The following is an 8724-nucleotide window of genomic DNA, read 5'->3' on the forward strand; positions in this document are numbered from 1 at the left end:
TTCTCTTAAGGTGTTCACGTGGTCTTATTGCATATATTTATTTTGTTTCTACCTTGATATTGAAGTCGGAAGTCTTTCCTCAGCATCTACCTGCAGTACAATTAAATGTGTTCATTGCTAAAAGAGAAAACTCAAAGAGTAAATCGCCGTTGATGTTATTTACCGAGTCCCAAATCGAATGATTCCATTATGTCTTCCAAATGATCAACTGAAATAGCCTATGAAAGATTAACAGATAAAATCCTAAAACGTGTTAGAATGCCAAGAAACTGAAATCATGCATTGCTTAAAGAGAATTTTGCTTTTGATGCATCATTTTTTTTATTTAATGCATTAATAATATTTTGTAGACTCGTGGAAAATCAGTTGCTAACTTTAAGACAGTTTTATAAATTCAGTAGCTGTAGAAGAACAAGTTCAGTGTTTTTCTTGTATTTAATCCATTTTCCGTTTTCAAATTCATACATATTCAACATATTCATTACTATCCTCTTGGTAGCGGTTAGTTGCTACTATTAAAGCAAGCAAGCACTGTTTATACTAATGAAGGGGTAATAATGATAAAATCAGAATAAACACAGGCCACTTAGAAGTCCTCTAATTGGCACGTCCACAAACTTACGCACAAGGTAAGAAATTGGGCTTACCTTGGTTTCTTAAAATGATATTGGAGAGCGACTGCTGCGGACTGGTTAAAGATTTACATTTTGAATTGGTCTTTTTGGGGATCCCTGAAGCAAATGTTTCCTGCTGATTCGGATATGACCTTGCAATTTCTGAAGAGTTAGTTCGTTATCATTAGTGACTACAGATGATTTGTCAGGTCAGGTGGATCAAATGTCTTCATTTCTTTGTCATCCCATATACTTTCTTTATTAACACTGTCCTAACTCGAGTTTTTTTTTAGGCTCGTGTCATTAGTATTTTAAATGAAAATAAATAATATATGAAGGGTTTAAGAAGAATGAAAAGAAAATCTGAGGTAGTAAGCAGTAGAACGACAAATCAAAGAAATACTATAAATCCCGTCTATTTATGTTGATATGCCTCAATATAAAAACAGCTAATGTCAAATTAATAAATTATATAAAGTTAAATATAAATATTTTGAAATTAAACTTGTTAATTTAAAAAAAAAAGCTTAAATCGTGTTCAGCAGGATTTCTTTTTTTAAATTATCTAAAAAAAACTATAAAAATAACATAATTTATTGGCAAAGGCCTTAAAATACGCTAACCACCCGGCCAACCAGGTTAGCGTATCCGCTCTCCAGCCAAAAGGCTGCAGGTTCGAATCCCGCCGTGGGCATGGATGTCTATGATTGTCTGTGGAAAAACTAATGGTGGTGGTCGGTGGTGGATTGAGTGGTGGAGACAGAGCTGTAGAGGTACCCTCCCTCGATGAGTCTTTGGACTCCCTGGAGGTGTCAAATAATAATAATAAAATTTAATTATGTTTTATAATCAAAACTAAGTTATTGTATATGCTGGCATACATGACCCCAGGTTTCCACAAATTTCTTTTCTGAAGGTCCGTTTTTGCTATGCACAAAAACATTGTGTATAGCGTATAAGGCTATGCACACTTGTTTCTTATGCTTTACTTTTCATTGAATATAATGTAGGCATAACAATCACCTCAGGTTCTTTTCTTTACTGTAATTTATGAATGATATTTCCCGTACGAGAGTTCAGTAAATTTCTTTATGTTAATACGAGTCTTTGGTTTCGTCTATTGTAATTCATGGTTTGATCGCGCCAGTAAGGTTTCATTAAAAAACTACCCGTTCCTACCGAATGCATTTATCAAATACAAATATATTAATGTATTAACATGCCAAAACTTGATTAGAACATAGTACATGCGTCTAACATCACACTTCTGCAGGAGCTAAATATCGCGTGAGGATGTTTCCCATTGCCGAAATAAGAGGTTCAGATTTTACATAAGGAGTATACGACGACACTAGGTTTCAGCAATTTTTTTCAAACTTCAGATAGCGTCTTATACACCGACGTATTCATTTAGAATATTCATTTTAACCATGAAAGCCTGCAAACCTACTCACCATTACTTAAATCAGCAATGACGCTGCTCTTTGGCTGAAAACATCTAGATTTCAATATATATAGGAATGCAAAGACCCTACATAGTTTTTTTTTTCATTTGAAGGAAGGCGAGTTAGGTGATGTCATAAACAGAGATGGCAGGGTTCTTTACCTCCAGGAAACTTTTCTTTTCATGCCGTAAAATAAGCAACGTAGTCAGAAGAACGCATGCAATTTGTTAGAACATTGGCCTCGGTATAATTGCTTCGATATAATTCTAAATAGTTGAGGGATAAATAATTCGAGAAGTGGGATCTATCGAGCAAAGAAGGCTAAATTGAGGGTAATTAATCACGTCACTTTCCAGCCAACTCGTCGGCTTGGCAAGTGGAAAATCCAACTTTCTTTTCCCTGACAAAAGTTATGCTAACTTCATATGATGCCAACAAATTCACCTACATCTGAAAAGTCCTTCCGAACGTTGGTCCCTGAATGGGATTCGTGTCCATTGTTCGCAGACTTAAATTTGTCTTTTCAAACGCTCATCACTCCAAGTGAAGCATACATGAAAGCTCAGAGATGTGCATAACACAGTCACGAGAATGTCATAGCATTTGCTTTTCGATTACAAAGAAACAGCTTTGTACCTAGTCTAGTAGGCAAGCAACTTCTTTTATTCGGGTTCTATCCACAAAAGTTTCTAAACCTATTCTTGCAATTCATTAGATGGGTAGGTTAAAAGTTAAATAATTCGGAAACATGCTCCTTAGAGACCAAACCATGGAACTTTTCAAGCCTTTAATAAGTGGGTGAACGTTTTACTTCAATGAAATTCATCTGCTTCCAAAAGATATTCAATAAAGAATCAGTGCCATTGGTGGATTCAAAACCGTGGCCTAATGAAGAGTGCAAACTATATTCACTTTGCCCTGTCGTAGGAAAGATTTTCACGGTAATTCTATCCGGCTCAAACAGAGAGAGTGAATTCCTTTTCAATGTTTCGTTTGTATAAATATCAATCCTAGTCCTTGATCTGAATTGAAGAGAATGGAAATAATAGACGTTTTCTAAAGATAAGGTGATTTTTCCGAGGATTATGTAACTCACATTAAACTAACGTTTACTATTATCTATCACTGTGATAACAACTAGTAACAAGTTAGTTGTGTTGAAAATCGCTAAGAATTCAATCTTAAATCAATGTTTTAATGTACCATTCTTTTAGCAGAGAATTAAGAACTCCTTTTTAAGAAATATGGATACCCATATTTCTTAAAAAGCCTATTTCATATTACTGAATGAAAACTATAACCCAAGACAAGGTTATAGGTAAATATACCCATAGATACCGCAACAACTAACGAAATGAATCTATGATGAGGCGATAATCAAAAATTAGGCACAACAAATTAAAAAAAAAATATGCATTTTCTCAATTAATTCCGATAACTGAAATACGCTGAAGAAAAGCGTGCACCATATTAAAAACGCTGTTGTTTAGAATTACGACAGAAGCAGCTAAAACTGTTCTAATCTATTAATTGCGTATGCTCTTCTGACCTGTTTGCCTGTTGTAAACATCATAACGCGCGGAGGAATTCTGACAACTTGATGAAGTGGGCATTGATACAAAGTTCAGCAAACGAAACTTCATTTCAATTGATATAAGAATAGGCCTAAGCTTTATGTATAAGAAGCTAACCCTTTATTCTACCCTTAAGGCTTCAAAAAGTAAATATTTACTATTAGTAATAAAATTACGTTTTAAAAAAAAAAAGTGAATGAAAAACTGTCCCTGGCATTGTTTAGCAGAAAGATTACTTATTAAAATATAAAATCTCTCACCTAAACAACTTAAAATGTATCGAGTACGATCATCGTTCTATTAATAATTTCACGAATAAAGCTAACCCTGTTAACCTGTACTTATAGCTGATTTGAATCAGTAAGAATAAGCTTAACGGGGGGGGGGGGGGGGGAGTCAGTTTCTTGTACTTAATGGTTAGTCCTTTGTTCTATTACTGTTACCCTGGAGCTACGTGGAAATAATTTTCAGCAATCTAAAATCAATTCTTCACGTATTGTTATGCTTTTATACTATTTAAAAATTTTGCTTGCGTAAGAATATTAAGACGGTATCACTGCTTACATATAGCTCTATCATGTAATCCACAGAGACGACATTGTTTGCAGTTTGGATTTGAACCTATGGTCATTTACGATACCAATAAAATGTTTCAAGGTTAAAAAAATTCTTATTAAATTTATGTCAAGTAAATTAACATCTGAAAGAGATAATTCGAAAAAAATCAGGCCGGTCTTTTAACTAGATTCGCTTTTTATGTAGAATGGGAAATTTTGGCCTATGTTTACACTCCCGGTATCTTATTCTATCGCAGCCATATTCGCCTCACTTCAAAGTAATACCACCTGTCTTTACCGTTACAAGTGAATCTAACTTTCTGCAAGTTGTTTGAGAAAATCTCTTCGAAAGAATTAAAATATGCTATTCAAGAAAGAGCTCTTCTGCTGCATAAAACTATCTGCTCGAATCCACTTGGATTAAGTTAATTACGTAAGTAAAACAAAGCACTCTTACCAGTGGTCGTCCCCATCCTTGAATAAATCAGCAAATCAAAGAACATTTCAGGAATTCATTGAATTATACACTAAATTCAATAATTAAGCATCATAATGTGCACGTTCCTCAGTAGTAAACATCGAGATGTCCAAAGAATAGAATAAGTGAAAGAGTTAAAGCCGAAACAATGTTGCCTTGGAATAAGAGTCAACGTTTATCATCTGTTTGAAGGTGGTAGATAAAGGGAATATCTGGCGAAGGATCTATTTTAGATGGTGCGGGGGGGGGGAGGACTGCTTTGGTAGATATTTAAGCGATAAGAGATATTTCAATTCGAAGTATGTTATACGAAAACTTCCAACAGTTGCAAAGGATTCATGACACCTGTGGAGGGTTTTCTGTGCACCCACACGCACAATTAATTATCCACCAGTCCCTGGTTGTCGGGCCAGCGAAATAAAATTTTCTGAAAGCAGATATTTCACGATGCCACATTATGGACATCTTGTAATTCGTTTATAGAAACAGATAAATCAAAACAGACCTATTAGTCGACATATAAAATTCAATTGAGGCTGTAACAGTAAACGGAATCTAAAATAATAATAAAACGGTGATCTCTTCAGGTTCCTAAGGCATGTCTTTAGCGTCACTGTAATTAAATTCCTTCCTTAATTAATATCTTAAGTATCATTTGTTAGATGAGTGAAAGCGATTGAAGTATCACTTGTATTACAAAAGGTGACTACTTGACAGCAGAAGTAACGATTATAGACTCAAAAGTCGTTTCTAAAAATTACACAGGCAAAAAAATTGTATGCCCCTATTAAAACCTACTAACCGAAAAAAATAAAAACCATCAGGTTGGTATTATAAACTCATTTGCATAATGGTTACAAGGAAATGGCTTTGCATCTGACATACTACAAATTATAATTTCTGTGAATTCATTTAAATAATGCAGCCTTGGCAATTATAACACAGATTTTAAATTGCTATTATATAATTATTTTTCTATTCAGATTTTACAAATCTTATTTCTAACTCATTTTATTGGTTACTTCTGAATCAATTTTTCATAGCTCAGCAACATCTACTGTAACGATTTCAGTGTTCAATGAATTGTTGCCATGGTAATAACTCTTTAGACTGGCTGAAGTTTAATAATTCTTCATCGAATTCATTTCTTACGGATCACGTAAACGCCGTTGTGATGTCATGACCAGCCATTTGCATACATTTCTGATTACGTTTTCATCCATTTATTTCAAAACGTTTTTTAGATATTTTAATTCATGCTTTATATTAAATTCTTACTTCAATTTTTTTTTTAAATTTCAAAATTACATGTTGAAAAGATGTAAATGTTTTTTCTCTAGGCTTTAGCAGGAAATATCGACTTTTTTGCATGTAGCTAATATAGTAAATACCAGAATAAAAAAAAATTCAAATATTTGAATTTCTAAAAAGTACACTCGCCCTTGCAGTCAGGATCTTATGCTGCGATCATTGACCAGCTCGATAATAGTGTTAGTCATGTGAATTAATTTTCTAATTCCTTCAAAATCTAGCTCACGGAATTATGCTATTCAAAAAAGAAATCAGTTGCCTGCCTTGAAGGAAGGGAAAGTATCTTTCAAGAGGGAGTATTTCTTTCTGTGGTTCCCGTCCATGAAACGATTTTTTTATTGACCTATAATGCATTCGTACCGTGGGTAAATTAATGATTTTTTTTCTAATTTTATTCATTTTTTTAAAATCTATTTTATTTTTTATAATATAAATAACACGCACAAAATGAAAATTATTTTAGCAATATAATTTTTATCTCAATTTTTTGGGCTAGGGGAGGATTATCGGATTCCACAACGGTTAAAGGGTTATTTTGTTTTATTTTAATTTATCGATTTATTTTGAAAAGGTTATCTTGTCCCCAGAAGCATTCAGTACTTTTCAGAGTATTTAAACACCTCGGATAATAAAAGAAACTTTCCCAAAAGCTAAATCTCTCTCTCTCTGATAGAGTTAAACGAATTCTATCCTTTCTATTTTCGCCGACAATCCTAATTTCAAATCTTTGCAATATTTAATTTTTACTTTTATTTAAATTTACGAAACTCTGTAGGAATAAAATATTTTGTTGTGTTTTAATGAATTTATTGTTGCGTCTTCATAAGCAAATAGTTTCACTTATTTTTGAAAAAAAAAAAAAATGCTATTTCTGTCGTATTATCTAATCCAAATCTGGGCTGCAAGTAAACTCCCCCCCCCCCTTCTTTTTTTTTCAGAAAAGAAATCACTCCCCCTCCCCTCAAAATCAGTATATCTCTGATTTTGGTCCCTAACATTTGATTTATTATAGTATCTTACAAAAGCAAGAATATCTGGCAAAATAAATATCGACTTATATTTAAATAATTTTGCTATTTAAACATATTAAGTCTGTTTCGAAGTGTTCATGAACATCAAATGTAATTTCTCCATATGTTGTCACTTTTAAGTAGAATTGGATTAGTTTAAGAAAAGCCACTGGATGTTGGAGACCTAACCATCATTTAGTATCAAAGCAGACAAACAGGAAGCGATGTGCTAGCAATCTCATCAGCATCTTCGGATAGATCATACCCTTTAAACATGATGTCTATTTCTATCGATTTAACTTTAATTTGATAATCGCTTTTAAGATATTACAACTTTATATTCAATCATATTTGTTATTTTTTATTTTACTCATAACATGTAGCGCTCCGGACACACAACTCCCATTTAGGTCTAGTGTTGAAACCGCTATAAATAGGCCGGTTTAAATTATTCAGTCTCATTCATTAAATAATCGTGAAGAGAGTTTATTGCGCAGGACAGAATTTGAAAGCAATTATACGAACGTCAGAGTTCAAGAGAGAAACAAAAAAGCATTGTATGATAGATTAAAAATTGTTTTGATTATAATACAACATATGAATTCCATTTATAAATAATACAACCTAAACACTAAAGAGATAGTTGCTTTAACACGGCTTTAATTATTGTCGATTATTTTGCAATGTTTTGGAAGTCTACATTACCATGACGTATGCAAATATTCTTTGAAATTTCCACTTATTAGAAGATTGATAAATTTCCAATTTATCAATCATTTATGATTGTATAACACGTGAGCATAATCAGAATTTATTTTTAGTTTCTCAAGGAACGGAAGTAACACTTATCCATGACTTTTTTTTCTTTTTGTAGTAAGGGGGTATGATTATTTATTTTTATTTATTTTTATTTATTTTTTATTTTACGATATTTGTACTCTGTTATTTACGCTGCTTGCTATGAAAAATATATATCAATATAATGTTCAATACTTTTAAAAAATTTTCAGAGCTATTCATCACACATTGCTATTAAATGTACCACAAAAGGCTCTGTTTCTGGTAATACGTAAGTTGATATTGATATGGCCTTACCTTGATAGATGAATGACCCGACATACACACTGTAAGTTGCCTTTCGACACGCTACTCCGAGAATAAAAAAAAAAGGGAATTTGCTGGTTGACTATCGTTAAAGTTGACAAGAAGCGTTAACAGAAATAAAACGGCACAGTTTCACTTGTGTTAGCATTAAGAAAAAAAAACCTCGCAGAGGACGTGTCGTAGGAGCATGGCTTTATCAACTAACGTCTACACAACCAACACTCAACGTGCTCTGAAAAAGCAACGGAAGTCACTTAGAGGCCTCGACATACTGAATTTTTTTTCGACAAAGAGCTTTCAATAGCTCTGTTTGTTAATTTATAAGATTGCGTACACATGATACTTGTATTTATTACATTAATCTTTTGAACTGGTAATATGTACAGTAATAAAAACAGTAATATGTACAGTACTGTTTTAATTATAAATAGCCAAAAGGCAATAAATACGGATTTACTGCATTGGCGCCATCTATGTGGAACATTTGTTATTAATATTATTAAATACAATAAAATCTTCTGCAACATGTTTCAGGGAGCAATGAATATTTTATTTTATAATTAAACAGGAAATAAAATGTCCGTTTATTTAGTTTGCTTTATATTTAAATCATAAAAAAGTAATAGCCACA

The 8724-nt window shown here is 32.8% G+C and overlaps 1 protein-coding gene across 6 annotated transcripts in view; it reads right to left on the bottom strand.

Annotated features, from left to right (window-relative positions):
- Window positions 1-8214, bottom strand: part of LOC150109091 (phospholipase D1-like) — a 584228-nt gene extending 576014 nt beyond the window's left edge. For 5 of the 6 annotated variants that reach the window (XM_090411593.1, XM_090411586.1, XM_090411560.1 and 2 more), the window contains exon 1: window positions 8085-8206. The gene's annotated coding sequence lies outside the window, so the exon portion shown is untranslated. Of the gene's footprint in view, window positions 1-8084 lie in introns of all 6 variants that reach the window. The other variant, XM_090411563.1, reaches the window with a different exon arrangement.
- Between the last annotated feature and the right edge of the window lie 510 nt (window positions 8215-8724).

Source organism: Typopeltis vanoorti, chromosome 2 (genome assembly GCF_054136105.1).
Source record: "Typopeltis vanoorti isolate ZY-2024b chromosome 2, IOZ_Tvanoo_1.0, whole genome shotgun sequence".
Classification (NCBI taxonomy): Eukaryota; Metazoa; Arthropoda; class Arachnida; order Uropygi; family Thelyphonidae; genus Typopeltis; species Typopeltis vanoorti.